The sequence below is a fragment of the Saccopteryx leptura genome, chromosome 3 (assembly GCF_036850995.1).
Source record: "Saccopteryx leptura isolate mSacLep1 chromosome 3, mSacLep1_pri_phased_curated, whole genome shotgun sequence".
NCBI classification, from domain to species: Eukaryota; Metazoa; Chordata; class Mammalia; order Chiroptera; family Emballonuridae; genus Saccopteryx; species Saccopteryx leptura.
This window is the reverse complement of record NC_089505.1, coordinates 308,659,452-308,680,654: the sequence shown is the minus strand read 5'-3', so window position 1 is coordinate 308,680,654 and position 21,203 is coordinate 308,659,452.

Below are 21,203 nucleotides of genomic sequence, written 5' to 3'. Positions count from 1 at the left end.
TTACAAGCTAGAGAAACCATTTAACTTTTGTGAACCATAGTTTTCTCATGTAAAATGGACATACCCTATTTAATTTTAGGGACTTAAGAATAATAAATGAGACTGATTTTAAAGTGTATTTGGAATAATTCTGTGTCTATGAGATCAGGCCCTAAAGTAGTAAGCATTTGACTGATATGTATTATTTATTTATTTATTTTATTTAAAGTGAGAGGAGAAGAGATAGTGAGGCAGACTCCTGCATGCACCTTGACTGGGATCTACCTAGCAACCTTCATCTGTAGCCAATGCTTGAAGCAAATAAGCTATGCTCAGCACCTGGCTGACACTTAAAATAATCGAGTCACTGGCTGTGAGAGGGGAAGAGGTGGAGAAGGGGAAGGGAAAGGATGAGAAGCAGATCGTTGCTTTTCATGTGTGTCATGACCGGGAATTGAACCCAGGACATCTGCATGCTGGGTTGATGCTCCATCCATGAGCCAACTGACCAGTGCCTCATATTAGTTATTTGAGATGAAAGTGACAGGGTTGGAAGCCAGGATCCTTGAGTACTCAAGCTAATGTGGCTTCAGCTGCTCACCCTTGGTTCCTATAGTAGATAAGTATATAGCAGACCAGACCAGAAAGATACTAGCCATAGATAAGGGCTGGAACCTCAAGGCAATGTCTGGGATGAATTCACCTAGAATTGGAAGAGTCAGAAGAGATTTGGCCCTGGCCAGTTGGCTCCGTGGTAGAGTGTTGGCCTGGTGTGTGGAAGTCCCCGGTTTGATTCCCAGTCAGGGCGGCACACAGGAGAAGCACCCATCTGCTTCTCCACTCCTCCCCCTCTTGTCTCTCTCTCTCTCTCTCTCTCTCTTCCCTTCCTGCAGCCATGGCTCTATTGGAGTGAGTTGGCTCGGGCACTGAGGATGGCTCCATGGCCTTTGCCTCAGATGCTAAGAAGAGCTCAGTTGCTGAGCAAGAGCAATGTCCCAGATGGGCAGAGCATCGCCCCCTAGTGGGCTTTCTGGGTGGATCCCAGTGCAGTGCATGGGGCAGTCTGTCTCTGCTTCCCCTCATCTCACTGAATAAAAATAATAATAAATGACTTTTTAAAAATTGAGATATAATTAACATATAACATTTCAGATATACAACATAATGACTGGATATGTGTATATATTGTGACATGATCAGTACAATAAATCTAGTTAACATCTATCACCACACATAGTTATAAATTTTTATGTCAATTTTAAAGGCTTTAAATCAGAGACTTAATTATATATATATATATATATATATATATATATATATATATATATATATATATATATATATATTTTTTTTTTAGCAGAAAAGAACTTGGGCCTGACCAGGCCGTGGCACAGTGGATAGAGGGTCGAACTGGGATGCGGAGAACCCAGGTTCGAGGACCCCGAGGTCGCCAACTTGAGCACGGGATCATCCTGTTTGAGCAAAGCTCACCAGCTTGGATCCAAGGTTGCTGGCTTGAGCAAGGGGTTACTTGGTCTGCTGAAGGCCCACGGTCAAGGCACATTATGAGAAAGCAATCAGTGAACAACTAAGGTGTTGCAACAAAAAGCTGATTATTGATGCTTCTCATCTCTCTGTGTTCCTGTCTGTCTGTCCCTGTCTATCCCTCTCTCTGACTCTCTCTCTCTCTCTCTCTCTCTCTCTCTCTGTCCCTGAAAAAAAAAAAAAAAAGGACTTGGGCATCTCAGCTTCTACCTCTTGGGAATGAGGTGCCTCTGGGTATTGCAACTCTGGCCTCCAGAGGGCACTGTGTCCCTTTTAATGTTGTGGAACAAGCAATTTGACTCAATTCCCTGTAGTACAGTTAAGACCACGGAAAATATTTAAACAAAAGTTTACAAAAAGCTCTAGATGAACAGAAGGCAAACAGCTATATAATGTGAATCACAGGCATCTTAGCATTTGACATTGTAAAAGGATTCCTCCCTACCTTTCTTCCCATTGCATGTACAGAGCACAAGCCATTTCATTTTATACATGCACTATGTCCTCAAGCAAGCAAAATCCTTCAAAAACTAGCTAAGGGCTTCCTTTCAAATTCTAGTTTCCAATTTCATTATTTGCCTCTTTCCTAAGTATGTCAGCCCTCTTCTAGGAAAATGGCATTGCCTACCCCTTTACATAGGTTGAATCTTGACCCGGTTGTTGGGAGATACTTACCTATTGTTCTTTCATGCCCCTGCATATCATGCTCACTATGCCAAGAATGCAAGGCCCTGCCATTTGTATTCAACCAAATGTCCTTCAGTAGGTGAATGGATGAATACTGTGATATACATCAATATAATGGAAGATTATTCATGCTAAAAAGAAATGAGCTATTAAGCCATGAAAAGCTGTGTGGGAGAGCCTTAAATATAATACATATTGGTAATAAAAGTCAAAATAATTCCAACTGTGTGATTCCAATTATGTGACATTCTGGAAAAGGCAAAACTTGTCTATTATTGCATAACAGATTACTCCAAAACAGAGGCTTAAAACAACAAACATTCATTTTCTGACAGTTATTGTGGGTTAGGAATCTGAGCCCAGCTTAGCTGGGTGCCCCTGGCTCAGGGTCTGTGACAAGGCTACAAAGTGTTGGCTAAGGCTGCAGTCCTCTGGAAGCTTGAGCGGGGGAAATTCTCCTTTTGAGCTCACTCACTCACATAGCTGATGGCAGGCCTCAGGTCCTTGCTGACTGTTAGCCAAAGACTTCCTTTCCTTGACAAGCAGGTCTCTTCATAAGGTAGCTTCAACATGACAGCTCTCTTCCCTCAGAGTGAGCAAGGGAGAGAACGCCCAAGACAGAAGCCACAGTCTCTTTTTTTTTTTTTTTTTTTACAGAGACAGAGAGTCAGAGAGAGGAATAGACAGGGACAGACAGACAGGAATGGAGAGATGAGAAGCATCAATTATCAGCTTTTCGTTGCGACACCTTAGTTATTCATTGATTGCCCTCCCATATGTGCCTTCACCGCGGGTCTTCAGCAGACAGAGTAACCCCTTGCTCGAGCCAGCGACCTTGGGTCCAAGCTGGTGAGCTTTTGCTCAAACCAGATGAGCCCGTGCTCAAGCTGGCGACCTCGGGGTCTCGAACCTGGGTCCTCGGCATCCCAGTTCGACGCTCTATCCACTGCACCACCACCTGGTCAGGCGCCACAGTCTTTTTATAACATCATCTCAAAAGCAAAATCCCATCTTTGTGCTTTATTCAATTAGTTAGAAGTGAGTCAATAAGTCTAGCCCAGAGTTAATCAGAGGCAATTACACAAAGGAGTGGATACCTGAAGACAAGATCCCGTATGGATTATATTAGATGCTTTCTATCACACCACTCTTTACCTAAGTCATTCCTCATGGTTGTGTTTGCAGTGAGCAATCCTGAGGGAGGAAGTAACATTTTCCTCTGGGCAGAGCAGGCTTAGCTTGCCACCTGCTAGAAAAGCAGTGGGTTCCTCTAAGCTCATTGTTTTCCTTCTGCATGTGTGGCATCTGTTTCGGCCCCTTCAGGTCATCCCCATAGAACTTCAGGGCAAGAGGGACTGATGCACACGTTCTGACGTGCCTGCTTTTTATGTTGTGCTGTGAGTAAAAAAGTTTCTCTGATTCAGGTTTCTCTTGTCTTCTTCCATCATCTGTGAAAAAGTAACAGGCTAAGTTGTTGGTTTGTAAGAACGGAAAAATCAAATTGTAGCCTTAACGTTTGACTCAACAGAGAAACCTAATCAGAATTTTGTACAGGCCTGTGAACCAGCATTCACATAAGAGATTCATATACACATAAATTTTATTTGAGAAACACTTAATGTGCCAGGTATTATTCAAAGAGTTTAATCCACAAGATAAACACTATTAAAAATCCCTATTTTACCGATGAGGAAGAAGAGACAAAAATGTTAAGAAACTTGTTTTAAGTCATGCAGCTCATATTTAAACAGAAACAAGCAATAACAACCTGGCTACAGCATCCATTGATCCACTACATCATGCTGTGTTCAGGATTGAGGAGTGGTTGTGCAGGAGGAGGACAGGGTGAAGTGACAAAATAGAGAGCTAGTTCCTCAACACATTGGTTGAAATAATCATTTAGAGCAGTGGTCCCCAACCCCCAGGCCACGGACCAGTATCGGTCCGTGGGCCATTTGGTACCAGTCCGCAGAGAAAGAATAAATAACTCACATTATTTCTGTTTTATTTATATTTAAGTCTGAACGATGTTTTATTTTTTTTTAAATGACCAGATTCCCTCTGTTACATCCGTCTAAGACTCACTCTTGACCCTTGTCTCGGTCACGTGATACATTTATCCGTCCCACCCTAAAGGCTGGTCCGTGATAATATTTTCTGACATTAAACCGGTCCGTGGCCCAAAAAAGGTTGGGGACCACTGATTTAGAGTCTTTCATTCTTAACAGTGTAACGTTTTAGTTTTTGTGTTTCTTTGGGTATTTGAAGGATAAACTACCAGTCATTTTGATAAGTGCTTTGAATTGGTGTGCTCTGTTTGGCTTGTAAAGATGCAATTTCAAAAATTTGCTTGCCCTAGACAGACAGCTCCATTGGTTGGAGCATTGGCCCAAAGCACAGAAGTTGCCAGTTTGATCCCTAGTCAGGGCACATACAGGAATAGAACGATGTTCCTGTCTCTCTCTCTCTCTCTCTCTCCCCCCCCCCTTCCTCTCTGGCCAAAATCGATAAATAAAAATAACTTTAAAATATTTGCTTTATATTAAAACTGTGAAAGTAAAAATGCTTTGCCACATAAAAACCTGCAAGAGAATTTATAGCAGCTTTATTCATAAATGCCAAAACTTGGAAGCAACCAAAATGTCTTTCACTAAGTGATTGGATAAATACTGTGATACACCAATACAATGGAAGATTATTCATGCTAAAAAGAAACGAGCTATTAAGCAATGAAAAGCTGTGTGGGAGGGTCTTAAATGCATATTAGTAATAGAAGTCAAAATGATTCCAATTGTATGATTCTAATTATGTGACTTTCTGGAAAAGGCAAAACTTTGGATACAGTAAAAAGATCAGTGGTTGCCAGGGGTTAGTGGAAAGGGAGGAATGAACAGGCAGAGCACAGAGGATTTTTAGGGCAGTGAAACTCTTCCGCATGATGCTATAATGATAGATACATGTCATTATAAATTTGTCCAAACCCATAGAATATACAATGCCAAGAGTGAGCCCTAATGTAGACTATGATCTGTGGGTGATAATGATGTATCAATGTAGGTTCACTAATTGTAACAAATATACCACTGTGATGGGAGATGTCAGGAGTGGGGGAGGTTGTGTATGTGTGGGGACAGGGATATATGGGAAGTCTATACTTCCTTCTCGATTTTGCTGTGCATCTAAAACGACTGTAGCCCTGGCCGGTTGGCTCAGCGGTAGAGCGTCGGCCTAGCGTGCGGAGGACCCGGGTTCGATTCCCGGCCAGGGCACATAGGAGAAGCGCCCATTTGCTTCTCCACCCCTCCGCCGCACTTTCCTCTCTGTCTCTCTCTTCCCCTCCCGCAGCCAAGGCTCCATTGGAGCAAAGATGGCCCAGGCGCTGGGGATGGCTCTGTGGCCTCTGCCTCAGGCGCTAGAGTGGCTCTGGTCGCAATATGGCGATGCCCAGGATGGGCAGAGCATCGCCCCCTGGTGGGCAGAGCGTCGCCCCTGGTGGGCGTGCCGGGTGGATCCCGGTCCAGCGCATGCGGGAGTCTGTCTGACTGTCTCTCCCTGTTTCCAGCTTCAGAAAAATACAAATAAATAAATAAAAAAAAATAAAACGACTGTAAAAAATAATAAAGTGTACTTTATAAATGCTTTGAAAATTATAGTATACTTTAAAATATAAAATATTATAATAGTACATGTAGTAAATTTTTGTTAGCCTCACTCTGTAACTATTTAAGTCCCCCATGTCCTTGACCTGGAGTTTCTGTCTGTTTCCTCCTGCTCTCCTTTTTAAGAGTAAATATCATGGTCTTCACTCAGGCTCTCTTTCTCTGCTCCATTGTTGTTCTCTTGAGCCTTCTCAACCCAGGGACATTCCAGCTGTCTGCCTCCTCTTTACTGCAACTCTGTTCTCAAATAAGAACTTTCTAATTCAAATGTGTATCAGTAAGCTGGGTTTTTTTGTGGGGTTTTTTTGTTTGTTTGTTTGTTTCTTTGTTTTTTGTGACAGAGTCAGAGAGAGGGACAGATAAGGACAGACAGACAGGAAGAGAGAGAGAGGTGAGAAACATCAATTCTTTGTTGTGGCTCAAGCCAGCAACACTGAGCTCAAGCTGGTGAGCCTGTGCTCAAGTCGATGAGCCCGCATTCAAGCTGGATGAGCCCACACTTAAACCGGGCGACCTTGGGATTTCGAACCTGGGTCCTCTGCATCCCAGTCCAACCAACGCTCTATCCACTGCATCACCACCTGGTCAGGCTGTATCAGTAAGTTTTAACTGTAGTTTTCTTTTTTTTTGATATTGCACTATTTTGAATAAATATGTTCACAATTTTATGCCATTTCTTACTCTCCAGATAAGGTCATGTGCTGCTTAATCTGAGGATACATTCTAAGAAATGTGTCATTAGGCTGTTTTGTTGCTGTGTGAACATCATAGAGTGTACTTACACAAACCTACGCGGTATAGTCTACTATGGTAATTGTATATGCTATACTTTTATATGACTGGCAGTGCAGTAGATCTGTTTACACTAACATCACAACAAACATGTGAGTAAAGTTACAATGGCACTATGTCACTAGGTGGCAATTACACACATTAGCTCATTATAATCTTATGGGATCACCATGGTATATGTGATCCATTGTGGACCAAAATGTTATTTGGCACATGACTGTAATCAATTTAGTGTGTGTGTGTGTGTGTGTGTGTGTGTGTGTGTGTGTGTGTGTGCGCACGCGTGCTTGTGTGTGTGTGTGTATGTATTGTATTCACATTATTAAGCTGTTTATATATAATCTGGCTACTAATTATCACATATAGAAACATGGCAGATAAGCATATCTATCAATGAAGTGTTTATGCATTAACAAAGAGGAAAGGTAAAAATAACACTTGGGTTAATATGTTTAGAGTTACTTTAATTATTGTTTAGACAGGTGTCTTTAAGAAGATTCTATGAAAAATTTGAGTCATATTCTCTTCTCTGATGTGCCTCAATACCCTAGAATAAGCCTCCCTTGTTCAAACTGAGGGCACCTCTTGACCCAAGGAGCTCAGTCAAAATCCAATCCAATCCACCCATGACTTGTTTTAGCATGACTATGGACTTCTCCCTGAGTCAGTATTGATTCATTGGGCCTCAAGTTGGCAGTCTATGGGGCGGATTTACTTGATAGATATGGCTTATTTGGCCTGCACAGTGTTTTAAGAAAATCTGAATTTGTTCCTAGTATTTGAAAGTATGCCATTTCATATTAAAATTTATATTGCTAGCTTTTATTGAAAAATTAATAGATCTGGCAATATTGGGCCTGTGATCTTACATAGCAACGATCAACTTTAGAGAGGGCATGCACCTCTATAAGGCTGTTCCCTTTAGAGAGGGCAAGTACCTCTTGCCACTCATGAAGACTAAAGACCAATTGTCAGCTGCCATTTATCATTTCACTTTCACCTCTTCTGCTACTCAGCATCTGTGGTGCCTCCCAGGTGTGTTCAGCATTTGAGTTTGTCAACTCTTCTACACCTGGCCTTTGGAGCCTTGCACCCAGCACCGCCCACTGACACTGGGTGCTCTGTGCTGCTCCAGAGAGATCAGGACTTCAAATCAAATGGACTCAGCTCTGTCACTTTTCTGCTGTGTGACCTGGGAAGGGTTGTTTGATCTCTTTTAACTTTCTTTTCTTTACCTGTAAAATGAGAATAATGATGGCATGGTTTTGAAAATTAATGTAAATAATATACTTCTGACACAGCTGAGAAGAAGCAGGAATCACTCAGTGAGTGTGGCCTGCCTCCACTGACAACCTCTGTCTTCACCTCTCAGGGAGATGACAGGGCCACTCCTGTTAGACGCAAGCGTTATCAACTCATAACTAATTTGTGTGATACTCTCAGGTATCTAGACACAAATAAGAAAATCATAAGAAACTAAGTAGTTCTTAAGTAAAATTTCCTATAATTATCAACTGCCTTATCAAGGAATCATAATGGGTTGAGTTGTTAGCCAGCAGCACTCCTATTACTTGGAGGATAATCTTCAAGTCCTTGCAACTAGTAATGCAAAGAAAACAAAAATTAAAAATTTTGTGAGTTAGCATAGTTTCCAAAACTGGAGGGGGGAAAAAGACAATTGTCCACATGCCCACATTTGTTCAGACACTGCAACCTTTGTAGAGTTCCTGCTATATCTATGTATCTGATTTGTTTTCTATCTGCTACTATAACAAATTACCACAAACTTAGAGACTCACCACAATACATATGGATTATCTTATATCTCATAAATTACAAATATGCCATGGTGTTTCTGAGCTAAATCAGTGTGTCAACATGGCAGCACTCTTTTTGGAGTCTCTAGAGTGAGATTGTTCCCTTGCCTTTTCCAGCTGCTACAGGCTGCCCACATTCCTTGGCTCATGGTCTCTTTCTCCACCTTCAGGGCCAGCAATGTTGCATCTCTCTGACCAGTCTTCCATCATCACATCTTTCTTTGACTCTGTTCTATTGCCTCCCTTGTCCACTTTTAAGGATCCTTGTGATTACCTTGGGCCCATCCAGAAAACCCAGAATATTCTTCCTATCTTATAGTCAGCTGATTAGCAACCTTAATTACATTTGCAGCATTAATTCCTTTTTAAAATAGAATTTTTTTTTAAATTGAGGTATAGTTGAAATATATTAGTTTCAGTTGTTTGACATATGATTCTAAATTTATAAGTACTGTGAAATGCTTACAATAAAGCTAGTTAACATCTGTCACCACGCATAATTATATATTTTTTTCTTGTGCTGAGAAATTTTTTTTTTTTTTCTGTATTTTTCTGAAGCTGGAAACGGGGAGAGATAGTCAGACAGAATCCCGCATGCGCCCGACCGGGATCCACCCAGCACGCCTACCAGGGGCGATGCTCTGCCCACCAGGGGGCGATGGTCTGCCCCTCCGGGGCGTTGCTCTGCCGCGGCCAGAGCCACTCTAGCGCCTGGGGCAGAGGCCAAGGAGCCATCCCCAGCGCCCGGGCCATCTTTGCTCCAATGGAGCCTTGGCTGCGGGAGGGGAAGAGAGAGACAGAGAGGAAGGAGGGGTTGGGGGTGGAGAAGCAAATGGGCGCTTCTCCTATGTGCCCTGGCCGGGAACCGAACCCGGGTCCCCCCGCACGCCAGGCCGACGCTCTACCGCTGAGCCAACCGGCCAGGGCCTGTGCTGAGAAATTTTAAGATCTACTCTCTTAGCAAGTTTCAAATATACAATACAGTATTATTAACTATAGTCACCATGCTGAACATGACATCCTATGACATTTATTTTATGACTGAACATTTGTACCTTTTGACCCCCTTCACCCATTTGTATACACCACCCCTGAGGCAATCACTAATCTTTTCTCTGTATCCATGAAATCATTTTTGTTTTGTTTTGTTTTTAGATTCCACATATTGTACTTGTCTTTCTCTGTCTTATACTTGATTTAGCATAAAGCCCTCAAGGTTCACCCAAGTTGTCCATGCAATCTTAATTCTTTGCCATGTAATGTAACATACTATTTACAGGTTCCAAGGACCAGAATGTGGACTTCTTTGGGAGAACCATCATTTTACCTATCATAATGAGTATATACTTTAGATATATAATTTATAGATATGTGTATATATAATTTAAATTTTTACCATGTATTGTGTTTTCACTATGTGGTTATCTCACTTAATACTCACTACAGCCCAATGAAGTAGGAACTACCTAGTTTTACAGACGAGAAAACTGAGGCAGGAGAGTTTGGAAATATGCCTGAGTCCAGAGCTGGTCAGCAGCAGAGTAAGGTTCAAACCCAGGGCTGTTTTCCTCTAAAGCCATGCTCTTAATCACTACACTATACTGAAATTTGTTCAAAGTGTATTTTTCTTTTGGATTTTAAGGAAATGATTATCTAGTAAAATTGTATTTCTGTGGGAGGGATAGCCCAAAAAGTATGTTATCTGTTAAAATTTGAATGAAAATATTATTTTATTATTGTCTTAATTTGCTGCTTCTGTTTTTCTAAATTGAATTTTATATTATCACAGACTTCTGTAACTAATTTTGACTGTTCATACCATGCCCCGAATTTCTGAACTGTGAGTACTACTTTTAAAAAGTCAAATGGATACAGGTTTTTCCAAAGACTGTGAACTTTAACCTTGCTTTATTTACAGAGTTTAAAAGTAAATTAGACCCCAGGAAGTCGTGTGGCCCTGTCTCTTGCCTTGAATACCTCAAATCACCATGTTTTCTTGCTATTTAAGGAAATGGTATAGGATTCTATTTTAGGCATGCAGGGAATTTTAACTTCTATGATCTTTAACTTGCATGATCTCAGTTTCCAGCAGTACTTTCCTCTACCTGTTTTTCATGTGATTGTCCTCCAGTGCAAATAAGTAGCAATTAAAAATAATTTATCCCAGTCATGGGTTGAAATTACAGGTAACAAGATAAAATTTTAAAGAGGAGGTTGAAGCCAAATAGCATGCCTGTAAAACTTTCAAACAGTATGGTTTCTACACTTGAAGAAACAGAGTACAAGACTAAAGGGGTAAGATATGTAGTTAGAAAGGCAACACACTGAGAAATACATTCAATAGTGGAATCGATCCACAGAGTATAAGGACAAAATTAAGATGTTTTTCTCATTTTCTCATGTTCTAGCATGGATATAAAATCTCTTTGATGGTAAATACATCTTTGTACCTTGAACCTTTCCTCTGTCTTAACTCAGTGCTTTGCAGAGGAACTGTTTGTTGAATCAGAAACATTTATGTCCACATGACTGCATCAGAAGCACCTTTCAGGTATTTTGAAGAGAAAATAAGTAATAAATGGTTTATTTTAACTACATGAAAATTAAGTGGGTGTTCAAATGACCGGTTTCAAATTCAAAACCCAATCTATAGCAGATGATTATCTGTATAAAGAGCTAGGAGTAGGGGAAGGAGAAGGAGCTGAGAAGCAGGTGATTCTGTGGACTTTAGTTGTGGGAATAACTCCTTATTATATATTTCATAAATGATGTAAACTACTTTTTGTAGGTGGGGAGTATCTTTTTAATTTTTATCTCTCTGAGCCTCGCTCAATACCTGGCACACAGTACTCAACAAATACTTATTGAATAAAGAAGGAAGAGAACAAAAGGCATTAAATTCTTAGAGGACACCAAGCCAAGGAATAGAGATGGTAGAAGTTTACTAACATCTTGCTTTTTGAATATGCAACCCATCTTTAAAAATGTTTTACCATACGCAGCCACGTATAAATTACATATTTGTGACCTGTGATACAATATATTGTACGCATTGTAAAATAGAAGCCCAAAATTAAAAAATGAAATAAGCAATATTTTTTTTTTAATTAAAGGTATTTTATTAATAAAAAAAAGTATAAGAGCCTTTTTGTTTTTACTTGATTATTACTTGATATTTTATTACTTTTTTTTTAATTTTTTATTTTTATTTTTTTTACAGAGACAGAGAGTGAGTCAGCGAAAGGGATAGACAGGGACAGACAGACAGGAATGGAGAGATGAGAAGCATCAATCATTAGTTTTTCATTGCACGTTGCAACACCTTAGTTGTTCATTGATTGCTTTCTCATATGTGCCTTGACCGCAGGCCTTCAGCAGACCGAGTAACCCCTGGCTGGAGCCAGCGACCTTGGGCTCAAGCTGGTGGAATTTTTGCTCAAACCAGATGAGCCCACGCTCAAGCTGGTGACCTCGGAGTCTTGAACCTGGGTCCTCTGCATCTCAGTCTGACGCTCTATCCACTACGCCACCGCCTGGTCAGGCTATACTTTATTACTTTTTAAAAACCTTGGTTTAGCTCAGGGGTCTCAGAGTTTAGCTGTGGGCCGCGAGTTTGAGACCCCTGGTTAGCTTGACCAGTGGTGGTGCAGTGGATTGAGCATTGACTGGGGATGCTGAGGACCGCTGACTCTGGTTTGAAACCCTGAGGTCGCCCGCTAGAGCTCGGGCTTATCAGCTTGAGCGCAGGGTTGCCAGCTTGAAATGATCATTGAAATGATCCCAAGGTTGCTGGCTTGAAGCCCAAGGTCACTGGCTTGAGCCCAAGGTCGCTGGCTTGAGCAAGGGGTCAATGGCTTAGCTCAGGGTCAGGAACCATTTTGGCTGAGAGAGCCATGAACGCCACATATTTTAAAATGTAATTTCGTGAGAGCCATACAATCTGATAAACACTAAATACAAGTAAATGTGTGCATTTTATGTAAGACCAACACTTTTAAAGTATAATAAGTCTCTGAATTCTTTTTAATAACACTGTTATGCTGTTGCTAACCAATAATGAATAAAGTACTTCTTACCATTAATGTGACTTCTGGTGCTGCATGGTTTTGCTGATGGCTTTGTAGTCTAGTTGACACGTGGTGAGGTTAAGCTTCATGCAGGTGTTGAGACTTCCATCCATTAAACGTGATTGTAGGTTGGTCTTAACGTTCTTTAGATGTGAGAAAGACTGCTCACATGCATACATAGAGCCAAACATTGTCAGTACAGCAATACTCACACACTGCAGTGTGTGGTATGTGACGGGAAGCGCGTTCCAAGTTTTGACAATCAGCTGGTCCGGGCGTTGAAGTTTTTTCATTTCTCTTCACTTGTGTTTGCTTGCCAACTCTGCTTGCTGTCGTGCAAGTCTTTCCAAATCTTCATTCAGTGACTTGAACTTATTCACCCACATGCCTGAGGCCTTTAGGTCAGTAGCTTGTAGTTCAAAATCTCTGACAGAGACACCGGGGATGTAACTCAGGTCAGCACTGTCCACCGAACACTCATGTGGGTGGGTGATGAACTTAAATAGATGAGTGCACTAACGAAATTCTCCAAAGCGCGCTTTGAATGACTGCAGATTAGATGTGAAGCCTGCTAGCTGCTGGAGATCAAGATGTTGAGCAGGGTCACTTGCTGTGTATGCATCTTTAAACTCTCCCAGTTTTTCAAAGTGTAGTAAACAACCTGTTTCAATGTCGGCAATGAAGAGTTCCAGCTTGTTTTCAAATGCAAACACTGCTTGTTGAAGGGATAAGACTGTATTTCCAATGCCTTGCATTTTCACATTGAGCTGGTTCAGATGTTCAGTCATGTCCACGAGATCGTAGAACTTCAGGAGCCACTCAGTATTAGCTAACTCAGGATGCTCGATGTTTTTCATTTCAAGAAAAGTCCGGATTTCGCTCAGACAAGCCGCGCGAAATGGCTGAGCACCTTCCCTCTTGACAACCAATGCACATTGCTGTGCAGAAGCAGACCAGGATAATTATTCCCAACTCCATCCAGCAGTGTTTTAAACTGATGATCATTTAAAGCTCAGGCAACAATAAAGTTGACCACCCGAATGACCAGCGACATCACCTCACCAAGCTGCTCACCGCACATCTGAGCACAAAGTGCCTCCTGATGCAGTGAAAACTTAGGATGGGTCTCTTTCCATGTTCACAAAGAAGCGCTTCAAATCTTCCTTTTTCCCCACCATGCGTATGGAGCACCATCAGTACACACCGAAATAAGTTTATCCATCAGTAGATTTTTTTTTTTTTTAGCGAACTCAGTGAAAGACTTGCATAAACCCTCCCCTCTTGTTGTCTCTTTCATAGGCAAAACAGCAAGACTTTCCTCACATAGTGTGTCACCGACAGCATACCTTGCAATCACGCTGAACTGGGATAAATGGCTTACGTCTGTTGACTCATCCAAAGCGAGAGAAAAGAATGGTGCTGCATTTATGTCCTTCACTTGTGTTGCCTCAATTTGATTTGCCATCATGATGGTAAGATCGCAAACAGTTCTTGCCAACAGAGGCATGTCTTTTATTCGTTTGATTATCTTGTCTTTATCCAAAAAGTCGTCAAAAAGTTCATTGGCAACATCAAGCATGAATGTTTTGGCATACTCCCCATCTGTGAATGGCTTTCCGTTTCTCACAATTGCTAAAGCACCAGCAAAGCTAGCCAAATTCCAGTCACCTTGTTGGGTCCAAACACAGAGTTGCTGCTGACTAGCTGCATTCTGCACAGTAGCTCTTGACATGCTTTCTTCCTGCTGTCCCCCGCTGGATATTTCGATGCAAATGTAGTATGGTGTGTATCGAAGTGCCGCTTTATATTTGATCGTTTCATCAATGCAATTTTATCATTGCATTTTAGACACACCGCAGAACCTGCTCTCTCCACAAAGGCAAATTTCTTCTTCATCAAAAGGGTTTCTGCAATTAGCTAGCTGACTACTTGATTAAAAGGAGGGAAGTTTACTTCCTGACCTCATAACAACCCATGTATGTTACACATTATCCAATAAAAATTTGGTGTTGTCCCGGAGGACAGCTGTGATTGGCTCCAGCCACCCGCAACCATGAACATGAGCATCAGGAAATGAATGGATTGTAATACATGAGAATGTTTTATATTTTTAACATTTTTTTTATTAAAGATTTGTCTGCAAGCTAGATGCAGCCATCAAAATAGCCACATGAACAGACACTTCTCCCAGGAAGAAATACAAATGGCCAACAGATATATGAAAAGATGCTCATCTTCTTTAGTTATTAGAGAAATGCAAATCAAAACTGCAATGAGATACCACCTCACACCTGTTAGATTAGCTATTATTAACAAGACAGGTAATAGCAAATGTTGGAGAGGCTGTGGAGAAAAAGGAACCCTCATACACTGTTGGTGGGAATGTAAAGTAGTACAACCATTATGGAAGAAAGTATGGTGGTTCCTCAAAAACCTGAAAATAGAACTACCTTATGACCCAGCAATCCCTCTACTGGGTATATACCCCCAAAACTCAGAAACATTGATACGTAAAGACACATGCTGCCCCATGTTCATTGCAGCATTGTTCACAGTGGCCAGGACATGGAAACAACCAAAAAGCCCGTCAGTAGATGACTGGATAAAGAAGATGTGGCACATATACACTATGGAATACTACTCAGCCATAAGAAATAATGACATCGGATCATTTACAGCAAAATGGTGGGATCTTGATAACATTATACGAAGTGAAATAAGTAAATCAGAAAAAAACAGGAACTGCATTATTCCATACGTAGGTGGGACATAAAAGTGAGACTAAGAGACATTGATAAGAGTGTGGTGGTTACGGGGGAAGGGGAGAAAGGGAGAGGGAAAGGGGGAGGGGGAGGGGCACAAAGAAAACTAGATAGAAGGTGACAGAGGACAATCTGACTTTGGGTGATGGGTATGCAACATAATTGAACGACAAGATAACCTGGACTTGTTATCTTTGAATATATGTATCCTGATTTATTGATGTCGCCCCATTAAAAAAAATAAAATTATTAAAAAAAAAATATTTGTCTGCAAGCTAGATGCAGCCATCAAAATAGCCACATCTGGCTCGCGAGCCATAAATTCCCGACCCCTGGCTTAGCTTAAGCTCCACCTCCCCATTTCCTCAAGGCATGAATGAGAAGCAATCAATAAACAACTGAAGTGAAGCAACTATATACAGATTAATGCTTCTCATATCTCTCCTCCTCTCTCCCTTCCTGTCTCTCTCTCAAAAAAACACCCCCCAAAAACCCCTCTGTGATATAGTGATTCAAAGATCTAATTCTCAATTTAACTTATTCTTATGCAACGTTTTAACAGTTGTAACTGGGAGAGATATTTCAAAAGATATTTAGATTTAAATTGAGAAAATGCATTGTTGTTACCTATAGCTATTAAGGTACTCATTTTTTTTCCCAACCTTATCAGCCAGTTTTATAAAGGTTTTTGTTGAATTTGACTACTAAATTTCCATTTTCTGTCCTGTCTAATAAATATTCTTACAAACTAATTTAAAGTCATTGCATATTTAATTTTTTCAACAGATTAGTTTAAGAATACTGAGATTCATATTTCAGAAAACATTTAAACAGATAAAAATTGTGTTTCCAAAATTTTTAAGTGTGTATACATTAGAATTTTGATAGCACACACACACATAGTATTTTTGCAACAAAATTACATACTGATGGAAATATTTCAAAACATCCTTTTCAAAACATTCTCTCCAAAGCATTTCTTTCAAAACACATGTACACTTGAAGGGGAGGGTGAATGGAGTTACTCTCACTCCTTGCAAAGCTTTACTTTAAAAGGAAAGGTAGGGAAATTTTGATCCCTTGCATTTCTGTCAGAGGAAAATGCATCACTTATCTTGATAATTAAATATTTTTAAAATAATATTTTTATTATTATTATATATATATATATTTTTGTATTTTTCTGAAGCTGGAAACAGGGAGAGACAGTCAGACAGACTCCCGCATGCACCCAACCGGGATCCACCCGGCACGCCCACCAGGGGGCGACGCTCTGCCCACCAGGGGGCGATGCTCTGCCCCTCCGGGGGTCGCTCTGCCACGACCAGAGCCACTCTAGCGCCTGGGGCAGAGGCCAAGGAGCCATCCCCAGCGCCCGGGCCATCTTTGCTCCAATGGAGCCTCGGCTGCGGAGGGGAAGAGAGAGACAGAGAGAGGGGGGGTGGGGAAGCAAATGGGCGCTTCTCCTATGTGCCCTGGCCGGAAATCGAACCCGGGTCCCCCGCACGCTAGGCCAACACTCTATCGCTGAGCCAACCGGCCAGGGCCTATTATAATTTTTTTAATATGACCATGAGAGAGACAGACAGAGACAGGCAGACAGGAAGGGAGAGCAATGAGGAGTATCAACTTGTAGTGGCAGCACTTTAGTTATTCATTGATTGCTTTCTCATATGTACCTTGATGGAGGGGTTGCTCCAGCTGAGCCAGTGACCCCTTTGCTCAAGCCAGCAACCTTGGGCTTCAAGCCAGCGACCATGGGGTCATGTCTATGATTCCATGCTGGCAACCCCATGCTCAAACCAGTGACCTGGCACTCAAGCTGGATGAGCCCACACTCATGCTGGCAACCTCAGTTTTAAACCTGGGTCCTCAGCATCCCAGGTCGACCCTCTATCCACTGTGCTACCACCTGGTCAGGCATTTTTTTAAAGTAATATTAAGAACTAGTGCTTATATAATGCTTATTTTGGTGGTAATTTATATATATTAACTCACTTCACTCTCAGAACAACCCAGCACTGGTAGATACAATTATGCTGTCCATTTTGCAGAGGAGGAAACCGAACCACAGAGATGTTAAATTACTTGTCCAGGTCTCCATGGTTGATGATGGCAGAACCAGGCAGTGTGTGTCCAGGAGCAACGCTTTTAATATATTTTTTTAAGATTTTATTCATTCGTTTTTGAGAGGAGAGAGAAGGGAGGAAGGAATAGGAAACATCAACTCAATTCCCATATGTGCCTTGACCAGGCAAGCCCAGGGTTTCAAACCGGCGACCTTAGCATGCCAGGTTGATGCTTTATCCACTGCGGCACCACAGGTCAGGCAGAAGCAATGCTTTTAACCCTAAACATCTTGAATACTTTAATAGAAGGTAAAGAGTTTCCATGATTTACTCCCACCTCAGTATTTTGTATTATATAGATTCTATTGAAAGGACTTGTTTTTACAAAATCAATCACATCAGTGACTCCCTATATATATAAAACTACAGTACACTGATGTTGAATGAAAGAGATAAGTGGAAAGCCCAACCTTCTCAGGATAACTCACAGCACATGTGGATGACTGACTGTATGACAACAAAGAACTTTAGGACCATGCCAGTGTCAATACGTATGTTAAATAAGAGAGTTTAATTTCTTTCTTCCTAGATAAAACAAATAGACATTGGGGTATTTTCTATGTAAACATAATAGATTGTCTTGAGCACCCCACAGGTGTACACACCTCCACTTTGGATGTCATCTGTCTTAACAAATATGAAATTCAAAATCACCCAAGAAAAATAGTTTTCACAAAATAGGCACAGAGGCAATAGGATAATCAAAACAACCTCCTCAATATAATTCAAAAAACACAGGTAAGCTAAACAAGCATTTAGAGTTTAGATTTTCAAATTGAATAATGATGAAATACAATATAAATGTAAGAATAATTCTAAGTTGCATTAAAGGAGTTTGAATAGAAAACATGTGAGAGAGTGCTCTCTCTATACTAAACACTTATCTGATCCTTTATAGCAGTGGTCCCCAACCCCTAGGCTGCGGACGGGTACCAGTCCGTGGGCCATTTGGTACCAGTCCACAGAGAAAGAATAAATAACTTACATTATTTCCGTTTCATTTATATTTAAGTCTGAACGATGCTTTATTTTTAAAAAATGACCAGATTCCCTCTGTTACATCCGTCTAAGACTCACTCTTGACACTTGTCTCGTAAGTTCGAAAATTATATTTAAAAACACCACAGTTTTTACGCTGGTCGCATAATTTTATTTTGTGCATTTATCTGTCCCACCCTAAAGGCCGGTCCGTGAAAATAATTTCTGACATTAAACCGGTCCGTGGCCTAAAAAAGGTTGGGGACCACTGCTTTATAGCGTACCATATCTCATTGTGAACATTTATCTAAAGAAAAATGTGGAGAATTTGGAAAGAATTGTATGAAAGTCATAAAACATTAAGAAAGAGGTGTGATAAAAGTTTAAAGAACTGAGGTTGTTTATTCTAGAAAACCTAGGGAATGTAAGGGCCTTCCGGTATGTAAAGAGTTATAATCCCTTAAAATCTATTTAAGTCTTTGACACATCTGGTTGAGCCAGACACAGATTCCTTAGAGATTTAGTTGAGGAAATAACAGCAACAAACCTTTTAAAGCCAGAGCTTTTGCATTTGAAATGGGTTTAATCATTAATTGCATATAATTGACAGTAAATAACTGAGTCACCAAATGACTAGTGTTTAAGAAAAGCTATTATTCCCTACTGATAAGCAACAAAAATAGTTATTATCTTCAAAGTCCAACTTGTAGGTGTGACTTCAGAGGCCTAATATGAATCTCCAAGGAATATAGTAACTGCTGACAAGACTTATGTAAATAAGTTATTGTCACCTATTAATAGACATAGTTTATGTACGTAATAGACTGTTCAAACAAGGGCAGAAAAAAAAGAGAAAAAATGCAAAAAAGAGGAGGAGGATTTTTATTTTGTTATTCATACTCATAATAACTATATTGGATTTCCTTAATAGGGAAGGATAATAGTTTTACTTCAGATAATTAATAATCTAAGCAAAATTTAAAGTAATATTTAGCAATTTTTAAAATAAAAAAGCTGATGCTAGCAGTTTAAGAGCCCTGCTCTTTTAATACTTCCTCCTGGTTTTTCTCATAAGTCTAATATAGAAAGTGAGAAAGGCCTGTGATTTAAAAAGCCTTATATTTGACCCTAGCATAGTCATGCTTTAAAGTAGAGTTTTCCCCTTACTACAAAACACACTTGAACTTCAGACATTTCAATTTTGAGTTTGAACATGGCTAATTTGGGCCAGGAAAGATTTTGAACTTTGGGCCACTCCCACTCCAAACACACAAAATGAGCAGTCTCTGAAACATTTTCTAGCTCAAGGAAACAAGTTAATTCTGCTCTGTGCTAAGGCGATATATAAACTGGTCTCAATTTCAGTTCCTGTGAATATCTGAGTTTTTCTAACTATACCTTGGGTTGTTTTGTGTTTCATTAAATTGCTTTTGTTCAGAAAATTCAAAAATTGGTTACTTTAATTCTCCCTACCTGTTTTCACAGCAGGCTTTTCTTGTTATTTTCTGAGCCAATTCATGGCTACAAGTATGCCTTAAAGTATCTTCCCAATAAAAATCATTTTCTTTTTTTCTTTTTTCTTTTGGAAGTTGTAGGATGCTGTGATTGTTGTATCAATGGATAAACATAGCTGGAAACTATAGCAACAACTCTTCATGTCTGACCCGCTTAAATAGATAAATCAGTAGTAGAATGAAGGAAAAGTTGCTATAAAAACAGTGCAAATAATATGAATCAAAAACATCTTTACTTTTGTAAGTACGTAGTTGGTAGCATCACTCTTACCTCTCTAGTCTTTGCAATTTATCTGCTATAATATAAATACACTAATGAATATTGGCTTTCACTTCCACTACAATAGATCATTCAGGTCCTATAATTGCCATTTGATAGCTCTTTCACCCTTAAGGAAGTGATATTTCTTATATTGTAATGCCCTTCAATTCTTCAAAGGTATAATAAAGGAACTACAAATAATAGAAGACTTTATTATGATATAAAAAGTCTTGATGGTTCCATGTTGGGCACCATTTTAGAGAAAAGATTTTCCATTTTGGAAAGAAGATGAAAAAAAAAACCCAAGCACTTATCTCATTGTAATATATTATCTTTAGAAAAAGAACTGTATTACCTGGGTAGGCAGATTTTTTATTGTTTGTTTGTTTTAATGTTTGGGTCAACAGTTTACAATATTGCCTGTTCAATTTTCTAAAATTCTGAACATAATTATATCTCAGTATTTCTTTTATGATTTTTTTCCTTTTACTATTAGGATTTCTATAAAAAAAAGAAGCCTGCAAAACTAAAAAATTTGATCATTCTTTTTTTTTTAGTGTGAGAAACAGACAAACAGAGATGGAGAGAGATGAGAAGCATCTATTCTTTGTTGTGTCACCTTAGTTATTCATGGATTGCTTTCTCATATGTGCTTTGACTGGGGGGCTCCAACAGAGCCAGTAACCCCTTGCTAAAGCCAACAACCTTGGTCTCAAGCCAGTGACTTCAGGGTTTTGAACCTGGGTCCTCAGCATCCCAGGCCCACCCTCTATCCACTGAACCACCACCTGGTTAGGCTGACCATTCTTTATACTAGTACAAATGAAATATAAAATATTGGTATTTGTATATCTGTGTTAGAGATAATAATAATGAGGACAGTAGTAGTCAATTGATATTATGTTCCATGTATTCTATTAAGTTCATTTAATCCTCTTAGAAATTTCATGTAATAAGCACTATTATTACATCTATTTTACTGAGATGATAAAAGTACTATTGTCATTCTCAT